This window comes from Eptatretus burgeri, chromosome 11, assembly GCF_056783735.1.
Source record: "Eptatretus burgeri isolate ZD-2024b chromosome 11, Ebu_testis_v1, whole genome shotgun sequence".
Taxonomy (NCBI): domain Eukaryota; kingdom Metazoa; phylum Chordata; class Myxini; order Myxiniformes; family Myxinidae; genus Eptatretus; species Eptatretus burgeri.
The window spans coordinates 66,993,249-67,012,330 of record NC_140971.1 but is presented as its reverse complement, the minus strand read 5'-3'; the positions used below and the strand labels follow the sequence as shown (position 1 = coordinate 67,012,330).

The 19,082-nt window shown below is 40.7% G+C and overlaps 1 long non-coding RNA gene across 1 annotated transcript; it reads right to left on the bottom strand.

Annotated features, from left to right (window-relative positions):
• Positions 1-293: 293 nt before the first annotated feature.
• Positions 294-16,544, bottom strand: LOC147017278 (uncharacterized). The gene is made up of 4 exons (XR_015049423.1): positions 16,316-16,544; positions 14,598-14,696; positions 3,553-3,657; positions 294-2,541 (listed from the first exon to the last, which is right to left on the bottom strand). It is a non-coding gene; the product is annotated as an uncharacterized LOC147017278 (long non-coding RNA).
• Between the last annotated feature and the right edge of the window lie 2,538 nt (positions 16,545-19,082).

Sequence of the window (19,082 nt, the reverse complement as noted above, 5' to 3'; positions counted from 1 at the left end):
ACACTTCACACGGAAGCAAACAAGGGATTTTTTGCTTGAAACAGTCATTACAAATTCTGATGAGCAAACATTGAGGTATAAGCGACACATCACTGTCTGGCACACAGAAAGTAATTGCGTTTGACGTCCAACAAGGTTGTTTTTTTTCATGAAATATCACTATTTTCTTTCCTCTGCATAAAATGAGAATTAACGTACCTTCACTGGTCAGTGTATGTTAGACTGCTGAATGTAAGACTGCTGCCATGATCGCTGTGGATAAAACATGCATTACCTCTTCTGATAGTCTAGAAGCCAAAATCTGTAGCTCGCCTAGAAAATAGGTTCGCTGCTGATTTCATGTTAGAATGGTGCAACTGGTGTTTTTGAAGAGTCTAGGCATGACCAAGTCTAGTTCCACTTGTTGCCAAGTCTGCATCTGAATATTATGGCCGCCATGACAGTAATCAAAATGGCCGCCATCAGATTTAGTCTTTTTCTTACTGCAAATTGTACTAGCCAGAAATTTGTCATGATTGTGAAATACTATGTAATCTGACACGAGGAACACTATTTTGTGCTTTATTTTTGTACTGGATCACAACTTTTCACATAATTGACAACTTAAAGACGAAATTGAAAATGCACATACGAGCAACAAATGTGAAAAAGAAAATGTTTAGCACTATTGATGGAGATGGGTTTACAGTCAGTCAAAGGTTATTTCAACAGCTGTCAGATCTGGCCAAGATCCAGGCAAGCTCCTGAGTGTTGGCTGCTTTGATTTTCTGTTCAACGGGTGAGTACCATGTATGCTGCAGTGGTTCAGAGAAAACAGGTTCTGGCTTCAAGTTGGTCATATTGGTCTCTTGGACACTTGTCATTTCAGGAGGGGCACTGAGAACTTTGGAGCGGCCAGGTTTAATCTGAAGGTCCATCACTGGCTCTTGTTCTCCCTTGCGTCTGAGGGCCATGCACTGACTTGCATGAAAAGTGCCAGACCCAGTCAGCATCTCCTCAATTATGTCAATGTTGTCATTAGAGTATCTCAAATATCCTGTGGTAGTTGGGATGTTGAGAAAGCTCCTTGGGATCATGACATTTCCATTATCTCGGAAGCATCGTATAACATCATTGGCAATTGCTGTGTCAATGCGCCTCACTGTATCGTACCCAACTGTGTGTGCAGCTGCATCAAAAAGATTGACAAGCTCTTTTGAGCGTGTAGCCTGGTGAAGAGCAAGGCCAAGGCCCAGGTGTTTGGGGGTCAGTTTTTTGCCTCCTGAAGCCACATGAATAATGTCTTGTTCTTGGTATCTTTGTTCTTGGTACTTTGTTCTTGGTATCTGTCTCATCCGCTTCTTCATTGTCCATCTTGTCAGTGCTGTCACCACCACAAAGAAGCTTTACAAGCATGTACAGGGTTTCAGGTACAATTCGCTCTGCATTTTCTGTGTTCAGTCCACCGATAATGCTATGCCCTGGAGAGTGTTTTACGTCACTGTAAATCTTTATACCCACTCTGAAGATCCACCTAAGGATTTCGTTCTCATGATGAGGCAGACTGCACTGGGCCAATTCATCTTCTTCAGAACTTTCACCTTCTTCAGATAAATCATTCACGGCGGTTCTCATGGCAAACTTTGTCACAGTTGAGGACGCAACTATGAGGGGTTTTGTGACATCCAATGGCTGCACGAATGTCACCTTGTCACTACCAAAGTGAACCTCCACTTTCTGCTTGAAATTGTAGCTTTGTAGGCTCCAGCCTCAATTCCAAAATCATTCAATAACAGCATGCTGTAGTGTTCCCAGATGTTTTTCAGGGTAAACACATGTCCCTTCTGCAGCTCTTTCTCAAGTTGGTTCATCACATTTCTGAAACAGATGCTTTCAGGAGACTGGTTTTTCTCTCCACTCTCCTTTTTATACTTTCTGCGAAAAGAAACATAACACTTGAGGTGATATTTACCTTCAGCTGCCATCAAGTCTGAAACACCTGCAAACCTGTGATGCATGGTGGGGTCAAATTGGGCCAAACTCAGCATCCTGGATGATGTGTGATCAAATTCAACATTTGTCAGGACACCAGCTTTTCCAGGAATGTCAGTCTGGCAGAAAGCGCATTTTGACCAATCCATAGCGCTGTGCGCGGATCTTAGTGACTTTGGGACATGGTATTTCTCTGAGGAACCTGATGTTGTGGGTATCTCTTCTGCGTAAGTCACAGATTGTGGCTGAATCCTTGACTTCAGTCTGTCTATTTTTTGTGCGTGAGTAAAGTCACTATAGCAGAATTTGTGCCATTGAATCTTTTCGACGTGCTCCGGTACAGAATATTTTCTGATTCTTGAGAATGAGTCAACATATTTAGCGTCATTATATTTCTCTCTTTCTTTGCAACATTCAGCTACGATTGTAGTCTTTCGAAGTGGCGTTGACTTGCTAGTTTTTGAACTGTCCTGGCAAATAAAGCATTTATTCCAGTCTACATCCTCTTCTTCTTCTCGATCCCTTGAACCCCCTGTGAGAAATCTTGCGGCTTTCATTTTTCAGTTAGTCCTGGGTAACAGAAAAACACACAGTTATGTAGTTTAGGTTCATTTTATAGCAAAGTTGTAAAATTCATTGATTGTGGTTTGTATAATCAGACATTCTAATTCGAGCCTGAACATTTCTTTAAAAATAATATAGTGAAAAACAAGTCATATTATTTTTAGAAAATGGATGGAGCAATGTTTTTTTCTATACTCCCATCAGCTCAGGCATGCTCAAAAACATGGAAATCGACCCTAATTTTGTAATTTCATGTCAATTTGCGGCTGAAATATGACGAAAAGTGTATTTAATGGCGATCATTTTGTAAACTGTCATGGCGGCCATACTATCCATATCCAGAGTTGGCAACAAGTTGATTCACGTTTCTGTGTGTCTGGACAGTCAATTTACACCTGTTGCACTATTCTAACACGGAATCAGCAGGGTCGTACACTATTCTGCATTGGGCCTCCTGACTATGAGGTGTAATCAAAATATGCCTTTGTTTCCACAAAACGGTATCTTCATTTAATGATAGAAAGATGCGTTGTCCAGTGTTCAAATATACATGAGGCCTTTAAAACAATCTGAGCGTCGTGGAGAGAAAAAGATGGCGGTGATTTCTGGATGGCTGGAGGGCGTGGCCTGTAGAATGTACGGATTTTATGACTCACAGACAGACAGACAGACGCACAGACATGAACTCAGCTTTATATCATTAGATTAATTCTAATGTGAATTCATTATAAACAAGGATGTGAGCGTTTAAGGGGCTGGTGTTTATATATTTCAGGAAAGCAAATAACACAAAACAGTCTTTTTTTAATCTGAGTTTAAGTATTGTTTCTGATACAAAATTAAGGCTCATTCAAGTGTACTCGCATGTAAGACCCATCGCTGTACTGATGGATTTAATCAAACGACAGCATGTTTGCTTCACAATCATAAATTGCATGTCTATCAGTGAGTCTCAAAGAGATTGTAAAAATGAGGTAAAACAAGCGAAACTAGAAGGGCACTCGGAAGAACATATACCTTTATAACCAGATCTTCACCAAAATCAAATCAATTCGTCCTTGTCACACACCCAATGTGTCCACCCAGTTTTGTCCAAATCCATCCACAACTTTTTGAGATATCCTGCACACACAAAAAAAAAAAAACACACACACACACACACACAGACAGTGGTGAAAACATAACCTCTGTCCACCTTCGGTGGGCGGAGGTAAAAAGGATCTTTTATAACATTTTGTTGGTGTTGCTCTCATCGTGGCAGTGATTGTTGTTTGTGTGCTCCTTCTGTGTACATATATATATATATATATATATATATATATATATATTCTATTTCTTCAAGAAGTATTACTTTATGTATATATTGTGACGATTCTGCTAAATTGTCATTCCCCAAGGCAATGACACACAACGTGTTGTGGTCCACGAGATAGTAAGGTCATTAATATTCGTTCCAGGTAGCCCCACCTATTGTGTAATGGGTTTATGGGTCAATATGCGTTGTGTGGGATTAGGGAGCTTTTCATCCTTCTTTTCCCATCTTAATTCTGCACACACAAACCTCTCCTTCATGCATACATGCACACCAAAACTCACAACAAACAGGACACCTGCAGTTCATTTGCATAAGCGCGCCAATTTCCCATTTGGATCCCGTGCCATTATTCAACGGGAACTGCACCTCAACCATCAATTCACTCCAACCATCAATGCTACAACATTCATACAACCTCACAACGCCTTTGCAATAATCACCACACCGTTGAAACATTAACCAAGCTCACTGTACATTTGCCATTGCTGCTTTAACCACAACAAACAACGATCATGCCTCAACCACAACCAGTGTGACCACTCCTCATTTTCATAAATGCCAAGGTGAGCCAATGAAAAAAGCCAAGAATTCACAAGGTTTCGGAAAAGCGATGATAATAGAAAAACCTATACGCCAAGAAAACCTACAGAAAACCAAGACGCCAAGGTGAACAACGAATAGCCAAGATCTTGTGAAAAAAGCCAAGGAGTGGTCACACTGACCACAACCACCATGCCATAACTCACTGCTACCCTCGCCTCAACAACAGCCATGGTAGGCGCCCATCACTGCCTTTTGGAGTAACAGGAAATGATGGATGCGGCGTACCATTACAGACACTTGGACTCTGGACGTTCAGGCATCTAACTCGGAGTGCAAGTGGGTGTTAAACTCCATTCAACATCGTGTCAATAGCCCTAGCATTCCGCTCAATTACGACCCCTGTTGGGGTTCAGCCCACGTTCGCGCCCGGAAAGTGCAACCAAATATCTCAGCACCATGTTAAGTATGGAGCTCTGTTGCGTGAGGAAGCCCAGAACATAATTGGGCCATCTTCGAGGCTGTACCCATGTACGGGCATAGCTAGCACAGGAGTAATCGTCTTGACACCAATGCGGGCACGAGGAACTCCTGTGGTTTGTTGTGATCTACCCTTAGGCTCCTCCCTCGACAAGTAACTATAAAACACCATGTGGCGTTTGGCTCGTGGCTCAGCTCGTGACTTGCTCATGGTTCAGCTCGTGGTTTACATGATATTGCTTGTTGGTGGAGGGAGAGGCAGAAGGGAGTGATCAGGTCAGAGCAGAGGCAAAATGGAGTTCATGGAGGGGAGTGTTTGGCAAGCGAGAGATCCGGGCACCAGATCGAGCAGTCAGAAGACCAAACCCGCAGCATCAACAATTACAGACTCGCTTTCCCTTGATTGAACTATTTCCTCACATGTTCATCTTTCTTTTCCATCTTGTCTGCTGTGGTCGCATAATCATAAAAGAGCTCTGTGATTACCTGGTCAAGTCCAGAAAGGTTTTCCCCTTCAGGTCGGCTCCACAGAGATGCACCTTTTTCAGTTTCCTCTCTGCTCCTCATTCACCTATCATTTTGCACCTCACTGCACCTCCTCAGACCACATACCTTAGAATTCCTCCTCTTTCCCTCTCCTCAGCGACTGGGATACATGGGTTCGTTAGCCCCGCCTGTTAATCAAGAGGTCGCAAACACCTCGTACTTTCCTCATCTTCCTTTGCTATTCAGAATTTCTTTGGTTAAATTTCTGATGGTGCTTGTTATGTTAGTATAAATAAGACTGTGGAAGTATTCGATTGGTATCGCTCTGCCCTGTGTTTTATTTTGTATATAACTGTATTGTCTTTTGATGTACCTCACCAATCCTTGCTTGTCTCTCCTGTACAATTTTTTTTGTATTACAACCATTGCTTGCTTGTGCCACATACCTTTCCTCACCGTTTGCTGTAAATAAATTATTTGTTATTGCAAATGTACCCAGTTCATAGCGTCTTTTCCTCCATTGATCCAGCATAGTCTGTAGGTCGTGTTATCTGGGAAGTTTTCCCACCGATTGACTCTACATGTTAGCCGGTGCGTACTTGGCAGCTCTGCCCGGCTGCACCTGATCAGTTAAGATAAAGCAAGTACACACCGAGGGCACTGCCCCCCCCCTTTGATATTGTCGTCCAAAGGAAAGTTAACACATGAAGTAATGATAACCCTGCCAGGATTGGCAGTACCAATCAGCATTCGTGCTTGATTAGCAACCCGCCGAGGTGCAGATAACCCCGTGGCTAGTGGCCTCAGGACTGGGTGTTCGGGAGGAACTCGAGCGCTGCCCCTCGTGGCGAACCTCGAACCCTGGGCCGTAACAATATATAATTTTGTGTGCTCCTTCCATGTCCATCACACTTTATTCTCGAGGGTTCCTACTTTAAAATGGTATCATTGCTCCTGGGTTCTTGCCAACTCTTGCAAAAATATAGGGTTCCCGTCAACTCCTGCAAAAAAGCAAAATTGTGATAAAACGGACACAACATTTTATATATTTTAATTATTTCTTCTAAGCAAATTGATCATTAGCTTTCCAACTGCACCAATTTCATTATTCTACAACAGCAGGAAGCCTTTAAAATAAAGCGTGGCCCATGGACGGATGGACGGACACACGCATGGCACCTTTTAGTAGTAATACAAAACGTTAAGGATTGAGTGATATTATGCTGACAGTCGGGCAGATTGAAACAGATGGACATTGATATTGTAACAGATATTGTAAACAGATGGAAACAGATGATATTGTAACAAACAATATCAGCAAAAGTAAAGAGCACTGCAGGCAATAATGTAATGTGAGAGAGGGACGGAAGGCATATAGTGGGAAAAGTATTCACCCCCCCTCCAAAAGTTTCACATTTTGATGCCACCTGAGCTTATTTCATGATGCTTTCAAATCAAACGTAATATATAGTCTTCACAAACTACTCCAAAGTGATAAAGCTAAAAAATGCATATAAATCTGAATAAGTTTGATTAACAGAGAAAATCAGATGATTCTCAGTTGCATAAGTATTCAAACCCTTTACCTAATGAACCCTAAATCACTTTAGGAACAAATGATTTCTTTGAAAGGTTACAAAATAAGTATAACAGGTTTCACCAGTGTGTAATCAGTGGTTTAACTTTAAAAATTCGGCCTCTCCACTTATCTAAGAAGTTTTAAGGTACAACTCACTTGGTCAGCCAACAAGGCAATCATGAAGACCAAGGAGCTTTCCAAAGAAATCAGACATAAAGTGGGGGAGAAGCCCCGTTCAGGGGAGGATTATAAGGAGATTTAAAAGTCACTCATTATCTCTTTGAGTATGGTGTAATCCATCATTAAGAAGTGGAAGACATAATACCACCCAGACCCAACCCAGATCAGGTCGCCCATCCAAACTCAGCAGCCAGGCAAGCAGGAAACTGGTTTGGGATATTACTGTGAATCCAACAATGACTTTGAAAGATCTGCAAGGCTCCATGTCCAAGATCGGGGTCAGTGTTCACCAATCAACAATATCCCATTCCCTTCACAAAGCTGGCCTCTATGGACAGGTGGCAAGAAATAAGCTATTATTTACTAAAAAGACCCATCTAAAAGCTCATATGGAGTTTGTGAAAAAGCATGTCCATGATACTGCAAGCATGTGGAGAAAGATTTTGTGGTCAGACAAGACAAAAATTGTTTTTTGGTGTAAATTCAAAGCGTTATGCCTGGCACAAGCCTAACATTGTACAGTGAACACAATCCCTACTTTCAAGCATGGTGGTTGCAGCATCATGTTATCGGACTGCTTTTCATCAGCAGGGACTAGCAAGCTTCTCAGGGAAGAAGGGAGGGACAATGAACGGTGGGTGCAAAGTGCAGGAGAATTCTTGATGAAAACATGCTCGAGTCAGCCATGAATCTGAAACTGGGTCGGAGATTCACATTTCAGTAAGACAATGATCTGAAGCACGAAGCGACAACCACACTGGAGTGGCTGAATAAGAAGAAAATAAAATGTTCTTGAGTGGCCCAAAGTCCTGACTTGAACCCAATTGAACATTTAAGGTGAGATTTGAAGATCGCAGTCCATCGACGATCCCCATCAGACTTGGCAGAATGAGAGCAATTTTCACGTGAAGAATGGGCAAAGATTTCATCATCTCGATACGCAAAGCTGGTAGAGACCGACCCCAAAAGACCCAGAGCAGTCATTGCTGCAAAAGATGCTTCCACCAAGTACTGACCTAAGGGGCTGAATACTTTTGTAACCAGTGAATTTTGATTGGTACATGTTTTTGCAGGTATTCCTGACATGTAACCTCCATAATATTGTTTCATTTGATCTCTTCAGTTATGAATAAAAATGTTCATTTGGAAAATTTTTTTTTTTTTACATAATTCGTAATTCATCTAAATGTGGCATTATTGGTCAGCGGTGAATACTTTTGCAGGCCAATGTATATGATCAAGGATAGTTATGGGAGATGACATGAAATGGTGGTGGAACTAACATATTAAACCATGAGAAGGAAGAGCAGTATTGGGCAGATATAGGAAGACGATTCCACAATCAGGACAAAAGATAAGTGGGACAAAAGATTGAGATGAACAGAAAGACTGTACTTTGGAGGGTTAACAGGGAGAGGGTTACGAGATGAATGTGTGTATGAGGGGTGAAAGGGTAGGGGTGCAAGTCCAGTTAATAAGTGGTAGATGACTGAGAGAACACCAACATATGTGTAGTGAGACAGCAACAGGCTGTGCCTGAGACTTTGGGTGTTTAATCCCAACATGTTCAAAACTTTGGTCATAATAGCATCTGTGAATGAGAGGTGTGATGTGATGGTACCACAAGGGAAAGTAATAATCCTTTGTACTATGGACAAATGCTGTTTATGCTGTGAAAAGCTTAGGGTTTCCAGGGAAGGATTTGGCCATGCAGAAAATGCCCAAAATGCTTTTTGGCTTTGGAAGCCTATTTGGAAAGGTTTACTGAGGAAAGGTCAGAGCTCGAGTTAAAGCCTGGATTTTAAAAGATTGGACCTCTTCCAGATTTTGATCACAGGAGATAGAATGATTGGCATGTTGATCGTTCTGGAGAGACATGGTAAGGATGTGACAGAGCGGTGATGCAACTATCAGACCAGCATCTGATATTCTTTACATCAGTGATGTGACCAAAGAGGACATGTCGGCAGTGATCAGTGAACTGCATTTCCTTCATTTATATGAGGGAACAATTCTCATTTGGATTGACCACATAGCTCTTCAGTCCTTCCACATGGCTCCTCAAAGTGTTAAGAGGCTAATAAGACAACTACATATGTGAATTGGCAATTATAACTATCCTGGCAGGGAAAATGGTAACAGACATCTTGAGGTGATGATTCTGCATGAAAGGAGTGTAGCAGGAAGGAGAATGTGGAAGCATGCTGTCAAGCTGCTATTACAACGAAGGACCTTGATTGAGAGCTGTGACAACAGCAGAGGAGTGCTTCAGCATCGAAGACTTCTCGTTCATCACCTGGAATCCTCATGGGAGAAGATATCCCACTACAGTCTAGAAATTAAATTTTATACATTACATGACATGCTGCAAGATGAGAAAAGTATCCTTCAAAAATTGGAGAATCCCAAAGGAACTAGTACTTGGTGGTAGATAACCAAAAGAAAATGCATGTGGCTATTCTGGAGGAGCGACATAACAGAAGCTCAAGAGGACGTCTTGGCACAACCAAAACTTGAGCAGACCTTAAGAAAACTTATAAGAGAACAAACATATGAAATGATGCAGAAAAATGGTGCAACGTCAGCAAGATTTTGATGCAACAAAGAAAATAGTCAACATTTTGATTTCACCAGCGAACCAGCACTTTCGAGCGGGACCATTTTAGTTGGCCAGGGATGGGACCAGTGTGAGGGGTAGGGCACAGTCACCAGATACTGATGTTTGCCACATGAAAAAAAAAGAGTCCATATTTTAAAAACGAATAAAGAAAGCATCATGACCTGAGAAGAGGTTAGGAGTGTCCAAATACATCGCGGCATTCCTTGACATCACGAGACAAAATTTCACCAATAAAAATAGAAATGATTTTGTTCAGAAAGGAATGAGTCTTGGAACAGTCATGGCCAAAAACATTGGCATCCTTGCACTTTTTTTCAAATAACTCACAATTTTCTCGAAAAATAAGTTGAAATTGAGAAAAGTATTTTGTCTCCACAATTCTTTATTTCATGGTAACTGTCTGCGCTGCGAGAACTCTTGTTTGCATGTTGCATGTCAAATGAAGGCTTCTCCTTTTGTCAGGTTTGCAGCAGTTTAACTGTAAGTGAACACTGGAACATATTTAGGAATTGATAATATGGACATACACAAAATAAACTTTGCAAATTACTCACAATCCTTGGTTGTGACCAATTATCCATTGCTGTTATCCACAGTCATGGCTAAAAATATTGGCACCCTTGCACTTTTTTTCAAATAACTCTCAATTTTTTTTTCCAAAAATAAGTTGAAATTGACAAAACTATTTTGTCTCCCCAATTCTTTATTTCACTGTTAATATTACAGAACGTTTGTTTTTGATTCAGAACTTAATACATCCTTTTAAATCAGAAAATAAAAAGAAATGGCATTGACAAATTTATTGACAGCCGAGACTGAATATTTTATAGCACAGGCTTTGGACAAAATAACCAGTCAAGCGCATCCTCGAGCCATGAATGAGCTTCCTACACCTCTCTACTGGCAGTTTTGCCCACTTTTCTTGTGCAAACGGCTCCAGTTCTCTCAGATTTGAAGGGGACCTTCTCACAACTGCTGTTTACAGATCTCCTCACAGGTGTTCAATGGGATTTAGATCTTGACTCATTGTTGGCCACTTCAGAACAGTCCAGCATTTTGTCTTGAACAATTCCTGGGTGCTTTTTGAAGTGTGTTTTGGGTCATTGTCCTGATGCAAGACCCTTGACCTTCGATGGAGACCCAGCTTTCTGACACTGGGTTGAACATTGTGCTCCAAAATGCCTTTGTAATCTCCTGATTTCATGATGCCATGCACACATTCAAGGCACCCAGTGCCAGAGGCAGCACAGCAACTGCAAAACATCACTGAACCTCCTCCATGCTTGACTGTAGGGAAGGTGTTAATTTCCTTGAAGGCTTCATTTTGTTTTCTGTAAACATGAAGATGATGTCCTTTACCAAAAAGCTCTAATTTAGTCTCATCTGTCCACAGGACATTCCCCCAGAAGGATTTTGCCTTGTTCAGGTGTTTTGGCAAACTCCAGTCAGGGTCTCTTCTCTCTTTTCTCTCTCTCAGAAGTGAGGTCCTCCAGGGTCTCCTACCATAGAATCCCCTTTCATTGAGTTGGCGACGGATGGTGTGCGTTGAAACTGTCATCCCTTGTGTCTGAAGCTCAGCTTGAATGTGTTTGGCAGTTGATCGAGGTGCTTTCTCCACCATTCGAACAATCCTTCACTTAGATCTTCGATCAAGTTTTCTGTTGCAGCCACGTCCAGGGAGGTTGACTACAGTGCCATGGGCCTTAAACTTCCTGATAACATTGCGGACGGTGGACGCAGAAACATCAAGGTCTCTGGAGATGTACTTGTAGCCTTGAGATTGTCCATGCTTGGTTGCACTCTTGTGTCTGATCTCCTCAGACAATTCTCTGTTTTTCTTTCTTTTCTCCATGCTCATTGCAGTACACACAGTGACACAAAACAGCACAATGACTCCTTTTCTCCATTCAAACTGGTTGAATGAGTGATTTTTATATTGCAGGCACATGCAACTCACCACAGGTGAGTTCAATTCCAAAGTAAAGGAGAATCACCTGCTTGAAATCTAATTATTTCTAACAACTTCTAAAAGGTGCCAATAATATTGTCTGGGCCATTTTAGGATTTCTGTGTGGGATAAGCTAAGATTTAGGAATTTTTTCAGCATTTTTTTTTTGTTTTGTTCAACTACAAACCAAAGAAATCCAAAATATTTTTTAATTTCAACAATTTTCTGGAAGAAATGGTGCATTATTTGAAAAAAGTGCAAGGTTGCCAATATTTTTGGCTACGACAGCAAGTAAATAGAAGGGGACTTTGTAGAGCGCATACCTCCGCCCCGTAATGCCTGATCCATGAGAACATATCGGGCCCAATACATTTTTGAAATATTATTCTTTACGTCGTTTTTGGCCCTATCTCCCAATGCTGAATAATCATTTAAAAAACTATCAGATCTGGATTTGGATTCGGACCTTCACCAAAATTAAATCAATTCTTCCTTGTCACACAACCAACGTGTCCACCAAGTTTTTCTGAATCGGTCCACAACTTTTTAAGATATTGTGTTGTATATTGATTTAGCCCTATCACCGGTGTGTGACCCAGTTTAGAAGAGATACACCGTATCCATACGTGTCGTAGGAGGTGACTAAAAGGGTTGGCATCAGGAAGGGCATCTGGCCATAAAACATTGCCTCAAATAAAAAGGGAACCATGACAGAAGATTGTAATGGGGCACAAGGTTAACCCCTGCTCTCGCAGGGAAGGTGGCCTTAAAAATGCGTGTGTGTATATCGGTTTCGCACCATCTCTCAATGGTGAAGAATCACTTTTAAAATTCTAGGTGTCAGATCTGGATCCGGATCTTCACCAAAATCTAATAAGTTCATCCTTGTCACACACCCAACTTGCACACCAAATTTGATCTGGATCCATCCACAACTTTTTGAGATATCCTGCAGACAGATGGACAAACAAACAGACAAACAAACAAAGCCAGAGAGGGTTGAAAACATAACCTCCTTCACCTTCAGTGGCAGAGGTAAAGATAGGTTACGAGACAACAGCTCCTCACAAAGGAAAATCTTTCACCAAATCATCAGTGGAATTGCTGCTAGCTCATTACTACACAAGGCTTGTGACAATGTGCATTTTCTTTCAACTTAATTATGACTCGAGGACCATTGCCTGATTATTTCCTTAAGCACATCTTTAGTTGTAAAGACCATGCAGGCGTACAAAACTGTGCAACATGCAGCCATTTTGCTGATTCAAAGAGCTAAAACAACATGACGCTGCTCATTTTATGTGCAATTTGGAGCAGGCTGAAATCCACTAACTTGTGGTTTGCACCTCCAAAGACATTCACCAAGGCATTGAAAGTCATGGATGAAGGTTTATCTGGAAACGTTTGTGTTTCATTAGGCAAAATATTTGTAGAACACATGTTATACAGGTGAGTACTTTTGTTTGAATAAGCTAATGCAGTCTTTGCCTTGGTATTTATATCCAGGCCAAGTTTTGCATCTTCACAATCCCCTGGTGGTTTGTCAGCCGATTTCACCCAATTATTACTCATTTTGAGCCGTGACGACCTGTTGGTTCCAAATAAATAATAAAAGAATTGCACTTGTGTTGAAATGCCAGGAAAACCTTTTTCCTTTCCATCATCATGGAGCTTTGTGGTGAGTTAACATTTTAATCTCGCACTTTATTGGCACAAAGGTTAATGCTGTGCAACCAGTCAAAAAGGAATAAATGTTATAGTGACAGAAACAAGCCAGGTGGCCTTCAAGGGATGGAAAGTTATAACAACGGGAGGCTTGCCCTACAACAAGAGATGGGAAGATGCCACGTCTAAGAAAGACATTCAAACACAGCAGGAGCATGTTTTGCGCACAAATCTAAGGCATGTTTGGTAACCGATTGGTGTCTTGTGCCTCTGTGGGCCAATTGCAGACAGCCTCAAGGAATTCCCTGCTGAAGGGGTTAAACAAGCAGGAGTTCGGGAAGTAATGTGTGGTGACATCCCACTGTGCTGGTCCATTAGGGCTCCAATGCAATTAACAACAAAATATATTGCCTCTTTAATGAGTGTGCCATGCACAAGGAGATGGTCAACCTTTGTTAAACAGAAATTAAGGGTGAAATAATGCAAACGACAGCATTCTTTAAAGCGTCCTGGTATATAAGAAGAGGAAATTGCCAGTTGAACAGTTTCTTCTTAAATACTAGAATGACCACTCGGTAGAGCGCGTACCTCCGCCAGGCTGATTAGTTTACATTTTGCATTCCACTGATAGGTCGAATCTGGATTTGGACCTGAACTAAAATCGAATCAGCTTGTTCTTGTCACCGAACCAACTCATCCACCAAGTTTCATCCGAATCTATCCTAAACTTATTGAGATATCCTGCTATACAGTATATTGTTTTGGCCCCATCACTCAATGGTAAAGAATCACTTTAAAAAAATTCTCAGATCCGGATCTTCACCAAATTCGAATAAATTCTTCCTTGTCACACACCCGTGTCCACCAAGTTTTGTCCGAATCTGTCCACAACTTTTTCAGAAATACTACTATATGTTGTTTTTGGCCAAATCTTTCAATGGTGAAAAATTGCTATTCTAGGATCCAGATCCGGGTTTTCACCAAAATCTAAACATTTCGTCATTGTCATATACCCAAGCTCTCCCCAAAATTTCAGCCGAATCCGTCTACATCTTTTTGAGATATCCTCTACACAAACAACAAAACAGACAGACAGACAGACAGACAGGGGTGAAAACATAACCTTCATCCATCTTCGGTGGCAGAGGTAATAACCCTGACTGTGATGTTCTTAAACAAATGTGTTGGCATGTGAGTTTTCACATCTGACCCCTGGCTCATGTACTATCTGTGTTTGACCATTGCCTACCAATATCCTTGTAGTTCATGTCAAAGTACACTGCTGTTGCCCAATGTCCTTGTCCCTCCATATGATATATGTACAATCTCCTCCATGAGCAGTAGATCCCTGTAAAAAAAATTTTTTTTAATTAAAAAGTTCAGCCGTATATAATTCAAATAATTCATGCAGAAAGTTTACTCGAATTGCTCACAGGTAAATAATTTGAAAGGTTCGGTTTTGATTTTTTTTTTTTTTTAAGTTTAACATGATAAACTTTTGATTAAAAGCTCAACAATCTGATCCACAGCTCTGGCAAGTTGCTTGATGTGGAAAACATGTGTGATGAGGTTGTTTAACCTCCAGATTTTTACCATTAAATGCTGATTTAAAAAAATTAATTCTGTGACATCTTCAAAAGGTATGAAAATAAACTGACATTTTACTTAGTTGTACTCCAACACAATCTTCTTAAGAGGAACAGCACTATTAAAAATATATATATATCCAGTCAAATTCGCAGTACAGGGGTATAAATAACATAGCAGTGCAAGCAGGTCAGTTCGAGTATAGGTACTTGGCATAACTGCAAACCAATGTATCACCTTCCATCAAACCGATTAAAATGGAAACATGAACCACACGCACGAGTGATTACTTGCCCACGCATTTGACGCACTTATTTCCTTTTTTGAATAAATACCACAGATATATTTCTACGTGAATACCTGCACGTCACACAGCCAGCCGATGTGCACTCTTAAAATAATGTGTGAAAGTGGTATTACACCTGAAGCAGTCATCTTCTTGTCAACCTACAAAAATGTGTTTTTTTTTTCACAAATCATCGGCTTTTTAACGGTTTTCAAAGAACGATGACACCCTGGATCATTTGGAAAGAGTACAGCTTTTGATGAATGCCACAGTTTTTTAGGATCATTTGTTAATGAATTCAACTACAGGGAAACCCAAAAACACGGGGAAATGGACATTTGGTCCATCACACTTACATCGCTAATGATTTAAGTTGACAGATACTCCCTTGTAAGTCAAATCTAGTTGATTATAATCAACTAATAATTCATATGCAGCGTCCTGCATTATTATTATTATATGCATATGGATTCATAATTCATATAAAACTAACAACTAATAATCAACTAATAATTATTAGTCTCCGACCGCTTTCACCGGAGGCGCTATAGGTCTGCTCTCCATCTGTCCGTCCGTCTCACCTGTGATTTTTCAGACTTTTTTTTCCCCATACCCTTTATCATATTCAACTGAAACTTGGTACATGGCTTTATTATGATAAGTTACAGAACAAGTTCGACTTTAAGGGCGTTTCGTCATTTTTTCCACAGAGTTATGCCCTTTTTGGACTTTAAAAAAAATCACATCGGTAGGGGGACGTGTGTTGCAAAGCAATTCTCACTCTTGTTATATCGAATTTTTAGTGGACTGCGACACAAATTGTGGTCTATTTATGGAACGTTCTATGTTGAATGAATGTACAATCATTGGCGTGATTAATGTTTCACGTTTTTGTTGTTTTTCATCACAAAAATAATATCAATAATAATAGTGACAATAGTAATAGTATCAATACCATTTATAAACAACCTTTGGGAGGCAGGATGGATGAGAGGTACACACACTTTCAAGGTACACACAAGGTATACACCCAGTTCTAAACTGTCATCGTGGTGTTTCACAGGCATGGTGATTCATCAATGTGTGTGCCGTACCTTGGATAGATGGTAAATGGGTGTCTTGTCTGCGAGCATTCGTTGGTGGACATTAAAGACCCCATGGTGTCCTTCGTGAAGAATAGGGTAGCTATTGCCAGCACCATTGGAAAATTACAAATTTCTGCTCTAACCAGCACAGGGCATTGCATCAGCAGCACATCTGTGCCCTTGGCCAATGATGCCACCCCACAGCCTTGGGCTGCAAATGAAAGAAGAAGATAAACAACCTCAAATAGTAAAGCTAAAAAGAAAGAAAGAAAAAAGGAAATGCACAAAACAAAACAAAAGAAGGTAAAAGGAAAATACTTTGAATCCAATCATGGTATTTTCCTTTTTTTTCATATATATGCAAGTGTGTGTGTGTGTGTGTGTGTGTGTGTGTGTGTGTGTGTGTGTGTGTGTGTGTGTGTGTGTGTGTGTGTGTGTGTGTGTGTGTGTGTGTGTTAGTTTCAGTGACTCTCAATTGTCAAAAGTTTCAATTAGCAAGAATTGTCCAATTTTAACCTTCAGCTCAACAGATGAAGTGTTACTTGTCTGTACAGAAATGCATTCAAGTTGTCTTACAAAACCCATAGCAACAAAAACATTTTGAAGAAACTACATAACATTTAGACTACTGTCGATAGGCTGGCACAAGTACAGTATTCCTTGTGCAGTATACTTTGTGAGATGAGTCGCAATCATCATGTAATGCTCAAATTCCAGACGTGACAAACTCACAAAAATCTGTCTTATAAGATCTGCTATCATTGGCTGGTTAAACAAGCTTCTCATTGGCTGTGTTTATCATCATAGCATGTTGCCAGCAAAAACAGCCTGAAGGTGCAACAGCATCGGGCTGTCATTGTCACAATGATAGTCTATTTAAGCACGCTTCATAATGACGCAATAGCAGCATCAAGATCAGTATTCTTCTCGCAGTCTATACCCAACTTTCGGTTAATTGATCTCTGGACCTCATGTAACGACTGACGTGTTTACTGAATCCTTTTGCGATCTTTCTGCTCTCCAATTACGTGTTCGCTGACGGTTCTCTAACCATCTCTGATGGTTGTGTCTTTGTGGCTGTTGCTTAATTCCACATTGGTGGAGCTTTTGTCCTGAGAGTCAGCAAGAAATAAAATGAAATTACTGCACACAGACCTGTTTATTTTTTCTTATTGCATTTTCTACCACCTTTCACCCACCTTATTCAAATGCATTGTTGATAAATTGGAGGAAAATGTGAGAAGGTGGAAAGGAAGATTATAGGATTGGTACAAAAGATGGTGGAGCCTCAAGGATTGCAATAGTTTAGAAATGGAATGCAAATTCTGGAGCAAACTCCTGCTGTCATGAAAATATTAGTTCAATTATACATTGGAGAAAGCAATCAAGAAAACGAGTAGGAGTTAATGGAATGAAAAAGAAAAAGGAGAAAATAGAAGATATCAGAGAAGAGGAAGAGTAAGAAAAAGAAAAACACCGCATATTCCATTGATCCATTGTACCATCATCGTTAATGGGAAAGCAGGTGCTGCCAAAATAAACGCCGAGTGGTTTTGCTCGTGCATACTCACCAGGGAGAGATTTGAACCAACAATCACATCACAAAACCTCAGCCCAACGAGCCAACCCAAAGCCCCATAGCAGAATTGGTCATCACAAAATTATCTACATCAGACAATTAATTCTTTTTAAAGCACCGATAGGTCAAGAGTAAGCATGTTTATCTTCATGTCAGCAATTTATAAAATTGTTAAATATATACTTCTCACAAAAATGAAGCAACAACTTTTGAAGTGTGAAGTAAAGAATGGAAATCACAGTTCAGTAATTTATGAGTCATATGCAGACATGCCATAACTGTTGAGGAAAGTAACCCAATTGGGAATTGGACGTGAAACATGTAATGTTACAATTTCCGTCACTTGAACTGAGCGATCCTGGAAATTTGTGTGCACATGAGATCCCACATAAAATCTGCAAACGTGTGTGCACATAATTCATGTCAATAGCATCGATAAATTGGTCACCCATGAAGTCAGTCAGATCAGGAACGGCGAGGCATTATTTAACAGCACATTGGTTGGGTGCTCACACCATTGAGAAGGTTCAATGGGGATGACCGAGTACCATTGCTCCAAAGTACATTGTTCATCGCAGTGTCATTGATGGGTACTGACAACATACTGTCAGACTTGACAGTTCATGGAGAAACCTCGTTAAGGTCAGCCAAGAGTTCCAACCTCTCGTGAAGATTGTTATCTTGTCACCCTTGCCAGAATTAAAAGCTTTTCAACGGCATGGATCTCCCCATATCTGCACAGTAACCAGCAAAGAGCAATCAACTCTCGAATATCGACTCAGACAGTTTTAACAGGTTACATGCCAGTGGAATGAGGTCTAAAACATCACTGCTCTGCATCCCTCCAACACCGCCATCGATAGCAGCACATACAATGTGTGATGAGACGTCACAATTGGAGGATGCACTATTGGCCCAGTGTTTTTACTTCTGCCACTGAAGATGGATGGACGTTATGTTTTCACCCCTGTCTGTTTGTCTGTGAGCAGGAGGTCTCAGAAAATTATGGACAGATTCAGGCGAACTTTGCTGGACAGGTTGGGTGTGTGACAAGAACGAATTGATTCGATTTTGATGAAGATCCGGATCTGAGAATGTTTTTTTTAAAGCGAATCTTCACCATTGAGGGATCATGCCAAAAACAATATACAGTACAGCATCCATCCATTGTGACCACACTCTGTGCAGAGTGTTGGT